This window comes from Bubalus kerabau, chromosome X (assembly GCF_029407905.1).
Source record: "Bubalus kerabau isolate K-KA32 ecotype Philippines breed swamp buffalo chromosome X, PCC_UOA_SB_1v2, whole genome shotgun sequence".
Classification (NCBI taxonomy): Eukaryota; Metazoa; Chordata; class Mammalia; order Artiodactyla; family Bovidae; genus Bubalus; species Bubalus kerabau.
Genome location: NC_073647.1, coordinates 131,974,462 through 131,988,069, shown reverse-complemented (window position 1 = coordinate 131,988,069; position 13,608 = coordinate 131,974,462). Strand labels below are relative to the sequence as shown.

Below are 13,608 nucleotides of genomic sequence, written 5' to 3'. Positions count from 1 at the left end.
CATGTGCATAAAGGAAGAGAGATAAATCAAAACACTGATGTATTAAGACATGGGCCATTGCTTAATTTCAGAAATGTCAGATTAGTGGAAATGTTGCTATATATATATATATCATCTTTACATTTTTTAACCTTATTTATATAATTTATTTTTTATTCCAACTCTGAAAAATGGAATTTTAGTTTAATTTTTAAAGACGTAAATTTTTATTTAAATGTATATCCACCTAAAGTTAAATTTGCAGTTTGATAAAGAAAATCTCATAGTATCACAAACTTTACAGTATTCTGTCATAGAGAAAATATAAAAGTTTTAGGATTTTTTTAAGAAGAGGTGATTTACCTGCTTTTATTAAATAGGTCATGAAAGGTATATTCCAAAATTTTCAAAAGATAAATATATTTGTCTTTTTCAGATGTCTGCCTCAGTTGTAGGTTTAGTGCCTATATAGTGTATTTGTTTAAATTGCAAATGAGATTATGATAGTATAACAGGATGTCAGTTAAATAAAAAATACTACAATTTGGATGATAGGCTTACAAAACTGTCAGAAATAGATTTTTTTTATTGTTAAAATTGACTCATCCATATGTAAAATGCTCAAATATTTGTCATGGTGAAATGCATTTTTAAAAATATGTTTAATATTTATAAAATGGTTTTCTTTCCCAGACTGTCATATTGGATATTAACAAAGTATTATGCCCATTTAGGTATGTCTTTTATGTGGGGAATTACTCTGTAAAATATTGATAGTTTGTCATATTGGCCACTTAGTGAATTACTCATTTGAAAAATTAAATTGAAGAACCTTTCCTTCAAGTAAGTTGAGCTAAAGATGGACTCTGCTGCTGCTAAGTTGCTTCAGTCGCGACCCCATAGATGGCAGCCCACCAGGCTCCCCCATCCCTGGGATTCTCCAGGCAATAACACTGGAGTGGGTTGCCATTTCCTTCTCCAATTCATGAAAGTGAAAAGTGAAAGTGAAGTCGCTCAGTTGTGTCCAACTCTTAGCGACCCCATGGACTGCAGCCTACCAGGCTCCTCCGTCCATGGGATTTTCCAGGCAAGAGTACTGGAGTGGGGTGCCATTGCCTTCTCCAGATGGACTCCAGTGGACATCATTAGCTTTGCTTGTGCAGAAAATTACCAGTGTGTTGAAAAATCATGTTGCAGGTTTACTTTGGGCAAGTGTACTTCATAAAATCCCCATTTATGAGATTTAAGAAGAACCAGTGTCATCCGTGGTGCTGTGGAAACCAAAGTGATCCAACTGGGCCCAGTTCCACTGTCCGCTGGATTGATGTTAGATACCCTGATACTTGACTTAGCATGCATGCACGTTCTCTGATACTACATAAACATCTGTTTGTCAAAATTTGGCATCATAGCTTAATGTACATTGTAGAATTATGTCATCTGAATCTGCTACTCTCCTTCTTTCTGGAGTGTTGACTCCTAAGTCCTGTCGGATCTGTGGGAATTCCAGTGCTCTCCTTCAAGATGAAGTCCTGTTGAATCAGAAGCATGGAATCCAGTCTCCTTCAGCATACCTTTCTTCAGAATTTAGGCAACAGCCAGAAGGATGTCAGTGAGGATAACTTCACTTCAAACTGGTTGCTGCTGCTGCTGCTAAGTCGCTGCATTCATGTCTGACTCTGCGACCCCATAGACAGCAGCCCACCAGGCTCCCCCGTCCCTGGAATTCTCCAGGCGGGAACACTGGAGTGGGTTTCCATTTCCTTCTCCAATGCATGAAAGTAAAAAGTGAAAGTAAAGTCGTTCAGTTGTGTCCGACTCTTAACGACCCCATGGACTGCAGCCCACCAGGCTCCTCCATCCATGGGATTTTCCAGGCAAGAGTACTGGAGTGGGGTGCCATTGCCTTCTCTGTTCAAACTGGTTATTCTCATATAATTAGAGTTGGGGATCATTTAACACTGTTCAGTGGTAAAAAAGCCACCTGCAATGCAGGAGAAATGGGTCCAGTCCCTGGCCTGGGAAGATCCCCTGGAGATGGAAATGGCAACCCACTCCAGTATTCTTGCCTGGAGAATCCCCATGGATGGAGGAGCCTGGTGGGCTAGAGTCCATGGGATCCCAAAGAGTCAGACATGACTTGGTGACTAAAGGACAACAACTAGACCTTGTTTTCTTTGGAATCCTAAGTCTATAATTACAGCCACTAAAATCCCCCTGCAGTGCAGTAGTCTCAGGTCCAATCCCTGGGTGGAGAACATCTCCTGGGCAAGGAAATGGAAACCCTCTTTCATATTCTTGCCTGGGAAATCCCATGGAAAGAGGATCCTGGTGAAATGCAGTCCATGAGGTCACAAGGAGTCGGACATGACTTAGTGACTAATCAACAACAGCATATCATTTCCTCATCATACTGTCTGGGATCCACTAGACTACCCTCAGGTTCCATGTTTCTTTAGAAGGACCCAAAACTCATAAAAAGCTGTTAAAGCCTTGCTTCTGTTTCATGGCAGCACAAGAAGACTCATTAAAAGGAGCAACATGAAATAGGGTGGAAGGAGGAATCTAGGAGCAACTGGGTGCAACTGTGCCATCGTCCTGTTCACTGGCATCCCATTCACTGAACTGAACTCTGTCAACACTGACCTTTTTACTGGGTGTTGCCAACCAGGTAAGATCTCCCTAATTTTGGTCCATTAATCTGGAGAGTCCCTATGACTGATTTTATTAGCCCCTCCTTCTCCAGCACCAGTGTGATGAAGATCAAACTGATACAGGTGAAAGTCTCAGGTCTAAACCAACAGACACGCCCCCACAGTTACAATGATAATATCAACTATGTGGTGTGGCCCAAACCTTCAAGTTTTCAAAGATTCCTATCCTCGTGGACTTCTAAGGGCTCAGTGGAGCAGATCCATCCTCATTACTGGAGACCTCTGCCAGATACAGGTTTTCAGCCACTCAGGCCCACCAATATAGAATTTTTACAGCAGAGTTTATAAATTCATATTCTTATATATGGTACTTTTTATCATATGTAATTTATATTTTGAAATAAATGGTTGTATAACTATTGATAGGTTCTTTTTTTAATTCTAAGAATATTTTAATATTATAATGATACGAAAACATAGCAACAGAATACAAATAGAATTTAATATCTTATAATAATTTCCTTTGTCCTGGAGTAACATTCATTCTAACAATGTACTTTTCATATTCATTTGTTTTTTTCTCTTTTTTAATACTTCAATTAAAAATATTTATTTTATTTTTTATTTATTTTAATTGGAGGCTAATTACTTTACAATATTGTAGTGGTTTTGCCATACATTGACATGATTCAGCCATGGGTGTACATGTGTTCCCCGTCCTGAGCCCCACTCCCACCTCCCACCCCATCCCATCCCTCTGGGTCATCCCAGTGTACCAGCTCTGAGCACCATGTCTCATGCATTGAACCTGGACTGGTGATCTGTTTCACATATGATAATGTACATGCTTCAGTGATATTCTCTCAAATCACGCCCCCCCCCCCCGACAGCACAGAGTCCAAAAGACTGTTCTATACATCTGTGTCTCTTTTGCTGTCTCGAATATAGGGTTATTGTTACCATCTTTCTAAATTCCATATATATGCATTAGTATACTGTATTGGTGTTTTTCTTTCTGGCTTACTTCACTCTGTATAATAGGCTCCAGTTTCATCTACCTCATTAGAACTGATTCAAATGTATTCTTTTTAATGGCTGAGTAATATTCCATTGTGTATATGTACCACAGCTTTCTTATCCATTCATCTGCTGATGGACATCTAGGTTGCTTCCATGTCCTGACTATTATAAACAGTGCTGCGATGAACATTGGGGTACACGTGTCTCTTTCCCTTCTGGTTTCCTCAGTGTGTATGCCCAGCAGTGGGATTGCTGGATCATAAGGCAGTTCTATTTCCAGTTTTTTAAGGAATCTCCACACTGTTCTCCATAGTGGCTGTAGTAGTTTGCATTCCCACCAACAATGTAAGAGGGTTCCCTTTTCTCAACACCCTCTCCAGCATTTATTACTTGTAGACTTTTGGATAGCAGCCATTCTGACTGGTGTGAGATGGTAACCTCATTGTGGTTTTGATTTGCATTTCTCTGATAATGAGTGATGTTGAGCATCTTTTCATGTGTTTTTTAGCCATCTGTATGTCTTCTTTTACCATTGTAGCAATTCTTTGTATTCTAATGTTTCAGTCATTTTGCAGTGCCTACTGATATATAGTCATGATTATCAACATACCCACAAAATAATTTTGAGTATTTTCTAGTGTTTATATGCCTCAGTACCTATTTTTGTCTACTTCAGTTTATTTCAACTTTTAAGAATACTATTAAATATTTAGCGATAATTTTTATATTGGTAACATATATGAGAATATACTCGAGACTTCAGCAGGTATAACAAATTTATTAACCTGACAGAAAATGGAATAAGTGTTTGTATGAATTACAAAATTATTGTGAGAAGAATATATGATAAGTGGAAAAAACTATGACAAGTCCTTATGCATTTCTATATTAATAATTCAGAAAACAAATATTTTTCTAGAAAAACTTTGGATTTTACTTTGCAAACGAGAAGAAAAGATGAATTCAACAGGATAATCTTTGAAAGAACAAACTGAACAAAGTAGAAAATACTAAGAAGACCTTTGTCAATAAAAATTCCTCCCAAACATTTATTTAGTTTCATATTTGTTGTTTGCTATTAACACTACCCTGTCCCCAAATTTTCGATTCTACTTTTAGGAACCACTCACCATTAATTTCATTCTAAGTTATTTTAGTGGAGTTCACCCTTCCCCACACACTAAGGGTAAGAATGCAAAGGCTCCATTGATCAATCCTTTATCCCCCTTCCCAAAATATTTGAAGTAGAGGTGAGCACATAGCCCATCTGGAATCAGTGTGAGGAGGTTTTTTTCTTGAGATTTCTGAAGAGATGAGGTCCTCTTCTGCTCCCTTTGCTAAAGTCAGGCCACATCGACTAGAATGGAGTTTCTCATACTTGCTCTGTATTAGAATTGTCAAGGTAGCTTTGAAAATTTTTGTTTCCCAGTTCCTCCCTCATTTCAAAGTGATCACAGTCACTGGTTGTAAAACCAGTGCTTCAGGTTTTTTCAAAGAATCACCTGGGGATTCCACTTATTAGAAAATTTAGAAAACCAGTGATCCAGGGAAGAGTGTTCTCAAACTTGGGCAGACATTCTTTGGCTTGGTTGGCCCAATCTCACCCTGTGAATTTATTTAGGTAGGCTTTCTCTAGGTTAGATTGAGAATTTGCATCTCTACCTACCATTTAGCTGAGGCTGATCAAGGACCACAGCTTGAGAATAACTACTCTATGGCAAGATTTGGGTATGCCGTTGAGAAGGGTGCTCTACTTTTGAAAAGAGAGAAGTATGAAAAAATATGTTTTTAGGCTAGAATTTTCAGGCTACTGATCCCTACTGGATTGTCTGATTGGGTGGAACACCTGAGAATCTGCTTTCTAAGAAGATTCCAGGCCATGGTACTGATGATTTCAGGAATCACCTCTTGAGAACTACTGCTCTTACGCAACATCTTGAGGCTGAAATTTGTTTAGTATAACTAATAAGAACTACTATGTTATATGCCAAGAGTTATACTAAGGCTTTGTGTATGGTATCTCATTTCAGTTCACTTGCATGGAGAGCATTGAAGTATCTCGTCATCAAAAATATAGTGGCGATCAGAATTAAACTACCTTCTGAAGCCTCCAGGCCAAGAGGCGGCAGAACTCAGATTGGAACCTAGAAAAGCAGGACCCCAAATCTGTGCTCTTAAGCACAAGGAGGATGAGGTTTCACACCAGATGAAGGTGCCTACCCCGTGTCCTTCTTGGCAGGTAAACTCTTTCTTGATGGTAAGTTGCAGGCCACAGCAGTGTGTAGCCACTACTGCTTTGTGGTTTCCCTAGGCCCACTTCCTCACCTCTTATTAGAGAGGATGTATCTACCCATATTGCCTATAGGTAAAGGTGGTATGAGTGAAGATACTGGCGGCTAAACATACCCCTGAAATCCTGCATTGAACTAGATAATGAAAGCAGCAGTTTTTCTTCCGTGAGAATTTGTTGGAGATGCTAAAGTCTGAATCCATACCTCCAAAATACCCCTATATTTAAAGTTAGTGGCAGGTGATCTTGCAAAAGAACTGGGCCAAAACTGGTTCTGCAGGCATTAACCTGTCACTCAACTAAGCAGTATAAAAGAGTTGAGGTGAAAGACGGTGCAAAGACTTGCCACCCTGACAAGGCATTTTCTCCACACACATTAGAGGAGAAAGATAGCTTTCCCAATGTTTCAGGCCAAGTGCAGGGGACCTCAGAAATTTTGCCCCCATCCAGGCCAGCTCAGCAGTAAACTCATTACAGACACAGTGAGTGGTCTTCAAACCTCTAAAAGAAAAGAGGCTCCCCGAGAAAGTCTGCTCATCCCAAAATAGCCATTTGGTTGCTTGGTTCAAGATATGACCAGAGATGATCTATTGTTAAAAGTATTCTCTGAAAATAACAAGGCAAAAGAAAGCTGAAGTAACTAACAGTTGTGGCTCTTTCTGCATGCACATTTTAGGCTCCCAGAATGACAGGACAAAGCGATACTGGCTGCTCTGGAGGCTCTGAAACTTCAGTGGTGAACAGAGGATCCTCTGGTGTCAAAAAGCACAGCAAGTGTTATCCCACATGCAGTCACTGGGGCTCTCAAGTGTTAAGCATGCAATATAATCACCGGGGACGTTGTTCAAACTTAGCTGCTGGACACCTCCTCTGTCCCCAGAGTTTCTGACTTAGTCCATGTGGAGTGGCGTCTTGGATTTTGTATTTCTAACAAGTAGCATAGGTGATGTTGGTGCTGTGGTTTGGGGAACCACTGTTTAACATCTAGGGCTACTATTCGAAGGAAGGTATTCTGAGAATTAAGCCAACATGGATAAATTGGGACCCTAGATATTCTTGATGATGTGGTCTGAGTGCCTACTGTCAAGAATGCCAGAATAGCAGGAATCTCACCATTTTTCTTTTAATTTAAATGAAATAAAATAATTCCATTTCAATGAAAGCATCCAAAGCAAAGTAGAATTTTAAATGATAACCAGTTTAAATGTGTATATTCATTTAGCTTAATTAAATTTGTCATTTAGTTAATAAAATTGATCCTGTAACCAAAAGAATACCCCACAAATCTGTAATTACAGAGTCCCTTAGGAACTGCTGTAATTTTGTTTCATGAAAAAAAAAATGTTGGAAATACGGCAGACTACTGCAAGAGTAAGTTTCAAAATTTTGCAGAAGAGAAATGACTTTGCCTATTCAAAATGATTCTTACTGAATCATATAATTAATTCCTCAAAGCCAATATTTATCAGTGATACATACATTAATTTGCAAGGAAGAGTTCAAGTAAATTGATTTAATTAAAGTACTATATTTGAAGGCTAAAATATTTAACGATTTTTAAAATATGAACTAGCATTTTATTTTATTTTATTTTAATTTTATTTAGGAGTAAAAAGGCTGACTCCATCCCTCACAAAAGAATGAAGACTTGTTCTCCCTAGATTCATAACTTCAACAAGTTGCTCTTAATGAATACATTTTTTTTTCAATTCCTATATTCCCATTTTAGTGTTTTGACATTTCTTTCACTTATTTTTGCCTTTAATTAAAGTTATGGTTCTCTTTCCTCAGATAATAACCCCTGGGTGAGTGAGACTGTTGGTGTTCCATTGCTCAATCATGTCTGACTCTGTGACCCCATGGACTGCAGCACGCCAGGCTTCCTTGTCCTTCACTATCTCCTGGAGTTTGCTCAAAAGCATGTCCATCGAGTCGGTGATGCCATCAAACCATCTCATCCTCCGATGTCTCCTCCTCCTGCCCTCAGTCTTTCCCAGCATCAGAGTTCTTTCCAATGAGCTGGCTCTTCACGTCAGGTGACCAGAGCATTGGAGCTCCAGCTTCAGCATCAGTCCTTCCAGTGAATATTCAGGGTTGATTTCCTTGAGGATTGACTGGTATGATATCCTTGCTGTCCAAGGGACTCTCAAAAGTCATTTTCTTGCACCACAGTTTGAAAGCATCAGTTCTTTGGCTCAGCCTTTTTTATGGTCCAACTCTCACATCTACACACGACTACTGGAAAAACCATAGCTTTGACTATATAGACCATTGTCAGCAAAGTGATATCTCTGCTTTTTAGTATGCTGTCTAGGTTTGTCATAGCTTTTCTTCCAAGGAGCAAGCATCTTTTAATTTCATGTCTGCAGTCACCATCTGCAGTGATTTTGGAGTCTAGGAAAGGGTGGGTGGGACTAGTGGGATGTAATCTCTTCCTTTAGAGTTCCACACTTAATAGATGGTTATTGCATGTTTACTGAATAAAAATCACAGTGACATTTTTTGACCATTTGTATTACATCACAAGTAAAGATTTATGTTTCAGTCACCATGGACATGGTTTTTGTGAAATGGTCTAACATGATTTTTACCATGTCTAAAACAGACAAGTGATTAGTATCTAAATTATTTAAGAAAGAGCTACAAATATAAACATATAATCTCTAATAGATAAGTAAACAATTTACAAAACAGGAAATCCAAAATGCGAAAATAGCATTGGTAGAGTTGCTCAAAGTATACTATTCATTCCCAGAATGTTAATTGAAACAACAGTGAGTCAATCAGAATTTGTAATAATAACAAATTGGCAGCATTTAAACAGCTATAAAATGCCAGGTTTGAGTGAGGATGAGGATGTATTGTCCTATTAGTACACATTCTGTGGAGCAATCATGCAGTACATTATCAAGCTAAATGTATGTGACCTATGATCTAGCCATTCTACTATGCATGTTTCCCAGGGAAGTCCTCCTGTAGGTCCATGAGGAAAAAGGCAGGATGATGTAAATCACTTTATTAGACCTTGCCTGGACTGCTCTTCTGAAGATATCCCCATGGTTTATCCTGTCTTCTTTTAGGTTTTAAGTCAAATGAGATCTTCTCAGTGAGAGTTTGTTTGACCAGTTTATTAATTTGGGGATCTTTGTCTCATTCCTCAAAAATCCTTATCCATCTCCCTTGCCTTGTTTTACTCCATATATTTTCCAACACATGGAATATGCTTTGCTTATTTACTTTTTACATAGCCTTATTATAATCTAAGCAACATTTGTTGTTGCTAGATCTCCAGTGGTGCAAGGAGTGCCTGACACGTAATAGGTGCTCAATAATTTTTTGTTGACCAAATGAATTCAGTCCTAAGAATCTTAAGACTTCAAATACAGATGTGATGTTGCACCTTTCCCAAAAGATGCAGTTTCTCTGGGTCTTGAGGTAAACAGATCAAAGTATGAGCTTATCCTGACTTTATTTTCCCCTGTGCCCTATAACAGAGATAAAGGGAAATGGAAAGCTACTCCAGATTGGTTGTAAAGATTCAGAAGAAAAGTTTTTGTTCACATTCAGGTCTCATAGCCTATGAAATCTCTTTCAATTATTACCATTTAAGAGAGTACCTAAACTGAAGTGTTTTTAAAAAAGCACATTTTAGTTTTCGCTGGTTGCTTTTTTTTTGCCAGAGAAAGCCAACATCTGGCAAACAGGGTTCTGTAATTAACTACCATAGTGATTATTCTATCTGTAGTCCATACTCACGTGCCACTCTCTGAGGCACACTCACAAAGAGAAGTGGACAAGAAAAATTCCCTCAGTGGGCATAAGAGGGTGTGTACTAAAAATTCTCTCCACTTCCAACCATTACCATTCTTATTCATAAAGAAATGATACATGCTTGGAGCCAGTAACCACTATATGTTAATTCCTCTTTACTGTTTTTCTAAATAAAATATACTTTAAAAAATTACTGTTATCCCATTTTTTTCCCTGCAATAATATTTCAGGTGTGTTGAGGTGGTTAAATTGGTTATTTTTCACATAGGCTTTATCTCATTGCTAAACTGTATTTATAGAATGATCTAATTATTAGAGTCTAGTACAGCAACGACTCTTTTAAGAACTTTCTATTTCAATAGATCTCTAGACTTCTCTTGTAAAGAAAGGAGCAGTTTTGGTCACCTCTTATCACATTGGCATTAGGCAGGGTTACCTCAAAATAGGTTAAAGCTAACCTATTTAAAGCTATTAAAAGGTCTGATTGAATTTACTGAAGGGTTTATATAAGAGGTAAGGACAGGGTTAAGAGGACCAAACAGAAGTGCTGGAACCCTGAGAAAACCACAAGCCACAGTGGGAATCCTTTTACTTCCCCAAATACTGGGAGGCAGGGGGAGGAAAAGGTGATTCAGGAGCCTTTCATAGTGTCAGGAAGGAATATATGCAGGAAGATAGGGTTTTAGAGGAATAAAAGTAGCTAAAACCCAATAAAACTGCAATAGCATGTACTACCAAAACTGCCTGTAACTCACTGCAGACACACAAGCTCTCTTCCTAAACAAATAGAGGACAGAGTGAACTGCAGGTTCTGCCCCGGGAATTCCCTTCCCCATGGTTTAGCAAGGCTCTCCCTCAGTGAGGCTGTGATGTAGGAACCTTGTGCTTCTAGCTGCCTCCAGCATGCAGGCAAACTCATTCACGAGTCAGATCCATGCTTTATCTGACTCCTGTCTGCAGGAATGCCCCCCTGGAAGCCAGAGATGTGGGTTGGAGGGAGAGGTCGCTAAGCCAGAGTAGTGGGGACATTAAGAGCCCGTGCTCCTCTTAGTTACTTCTGCTATTGAAGCTGCTTGGATCCGGTATCCTGTTTCATTTTCCTTTAAAGAAATGGAATACTCATAAATTCAAATGTATGAGAATATGGGTCAGATAGCATGTAAATCTGCAATGGGAAGCTGAGCCCACCTGGGCACTTGATTGTCCATACTCGGATGTTCATTCTCGATTGAGGTCTAGAGCCAATTAAGGGTTGATGGTCAACTGCTGCTGGAGGAGGTCAAGAGGATGTGACCTCTGATTGACTCTCCAGGTGTAGCCTGGCAGTCGGAGGCTCCACCCCTTCTGGTGGTGGTGGTGGTGGGAGGTGTGTTCCGCATGCTGCTCCCAACAGCCGGAGCCATTGCAAGGCGCAGCCCTGAGAGAGTCGGCTATGTTGAGACCATCTGGATTTGCGGCTGAACCCCGTTGATGCGGCCACAGAAGCTTCTAGGATGCTGGAGGGCCGGCATGGAGATCTCATTATGCGGCACCCAAGACAAGCCTCGGGGGTAAGTTCCTTTGCTACTTTGACCTGCCACCTACCAATCTGGAGTGGCCGTCTCTTTCTTCAGTCTCCCTGGCCTCCTGGTACGGGACTGTGTTGCAAACCAACAAACATGGACAAGTTTTTGGCAGAATATAGCATAGCCCTCCTCCAACAGACGGGGTGTCTGACTTTTGTTGTGGTTTGCCTACATGCCACAGACACTTGGAAGCATCCTGAGGTCATGTGCCAAGGCGTTCTGAATGCCAGCCTGAGCTGACTGTGAACTCTCTCTTATTTTTAGCCTTACTCAAAACCAGCTAGCTTCTGAGTTACCTAAATTCTTCAGAAAAGCAGTCATAAATGTGGAATGTATGACTGCAGAGTTCTAAGAACTACACTGCTTGCTTCATTGTGGAAAAGTTGAGTTGCTGGAACTTGTTTCTCACTTTAGAGGGACTATCCCCATGTGCCATAGATTAATGGATGCCTAGTAACTTCAGTGATGTGGCCGATAGGCCTATATTTTGGCATCTAGGGAGCTGGCTACCTCTTTGTGAAAAGATTCAGTTAGCAAGATCAGTGTAATGGGCCAGAGGGATGCGAGTAAAACCCCAGCAGCAGAGCATTGTATTTTAAACAAGGCAGCGATGCTGTCCTTAGAGAAAACAAGGAACTCAGACTGCTGCCCTTGGCAGGGGAAAGCAAACTTCTGATTTGCTGTACTGATACGTATCGAGAAGAGTGTTTGTTGGGTTAGCTCTGTATTAGGTGTCAGTGTTGAGATGCCCCAGCACTGTGAAACAGGCCAGTTAAATGAGATTCCTGATGCTGCACCTTTTAAGTTTTTGCAGGGGGCACCAGTCTCTAAGGGGCTTCCCAGATGGCTCAGTGGTAAAGAATCCACCTGCAATGCAGCAGACACAGGAGATGCAGTTTCAGTCCCTAGGTGGGGATGATCCCCTGGAGTAGGAAATGGCAACCCACTTCAGTATACTTGCCTGGAGGATCCCATGGACAAAGGAGCCTGGTGGGCTACCATCCATAGGGTCGCAAAAAGTTGGACATGCCTGAGCACATGACACACACAAGTGGCACTAATCTTTGAAATCCTCTGATGTGGTAACGTGTTGGCTGACTATTTTGGAAGACAGACACAGTTCCGCAGTCGTCAAATTGGCTCTTCTTTTCTTAATAGTTCTTACTCCACGCATCCAGGAAGCAATGTGAGATTTCTCCTAGATACTTCATAAATCTTTGCCAATATCTCTTCAGTAACTAAGGAAATAAGCACAGACTAAGTCTGTGGTCTGTCTGAACCCACTGTTAGGTGGATGTAGCCCGAGATTCATTCTGTATGTGATTTCCCTGAGTCTACACTTTGATCAGCGGATCAAGGTGGCATTACAACTCCCCAGGAATTAGCGACAGTTCATACCTAACATCTAATAGTTTGCCAAAGTTTAGAGTTTTATTTTCCCCAGCGCCCATACATCCAAGTAAATGGCTGTCATTCCCTCTAGGAAGAGGCTTGAAGGAGTCACTGCAGTCAATCCTGGCTGCATGGCACAGTCACCATTCAATATGACTTGGGCTCCCAATCAGTCAAGGCACTCTGGGTCTTTGAACTTGACTTGAATGTAGGATCTGGGTAAATTTACCCACTAGGGTGATGCATCAGGCTTCCACTTGCTCTACCAAGAATTTGAAATATTACTAGAAGGTTAGCCTAAAACAACGTTCCACTAACCATTCCACTGGAATTTAGGATCTGGTAGTGTTTTATCTTTGTTTAGGAAACCTGAAATTGTCCTTACTTCTTAAATCTACTGAATTACTAAATATCTTTCAGTTGTATGAAGTACTGCTTTACTTTTATGATTCAGTTCCATCATTTCAGTGGGAAGGAGGGAGAAGGACCACCATATGATAATTTTATTGATGACTATTTATTCATTTGCCAACAAATATTTATTGAATATCTACTACCTGCCAGACAGTGTTCTAGGTACTGGAAGTGAAGCAGTGAGTAAATCAGGAAAAATACTCCTGCCTTCATATACAGCTTGCATACTGGTGTGTGAAGACCAACAGTAACCAAGATAAATAGGTCAAAATATATTGTATGTTAGATGATAACAATACAAAGTAAAACAAACTACAGAAGGGGAATAGAAGTGGTGAGAGAGAAGAGTTTGTACACTTGAAATTTTGAATGGGTTGGCCAGATATGTCCTACCTGTGAAGGTGACATTTCATTGAAGACCTGAAGGAGGTATGAGAGTGGGCTCTGTAGGCATCTGGGGTCAGAATAGTAAGGACAGAAAAGAGCAAGTGTGCCTACACCTCAAGGAGGGAACATGCCAGGC

General features: G+C 40.2%; 1 long non-coding RNA gene and 1 pseudogene across 10 annotated transcripts in view; both read left to right on the top strand.

Moving 5' to 3' along the window:
* LOC129639931 (uncharacterized) overlaps positions 1–8,437 on the top strand; it is a 76,918-nt gene extending 68,481 nt beyond the window's left edge. For 7 of the 10 annotated variants that reach the window (XR_008708685.1, XR_008708684.1, XR_008708681.1 and 4 more), the window contains 3 exons: positions 2,493–2,650; positions 5,684–5,892; positions 6,620–7,235. This is a non-coding gene — a long non-coding RNA (uncharacterized LOC129639931). Of the gene's footprint in view, positions 1–2,492; positions 2,651–5,683; positions 5,911–6,619; positions 7,236–7,734 lie in introns of those variants that run through there. The other 3 variants (XR_008708679.1, XR_008708683.1, XR_008708680.1) reach the window with 3 other exon arrangements.
* Positions 8,438–10,240: 1,803 nt separating this feature from the next.
* LOC129639930 (melanoma-associated antigen B3-like) overlaps positions 10,241–13,608 on the top strand; it is a 92,001-nt pseudogene continuing 88,633 nt past the window's right edge.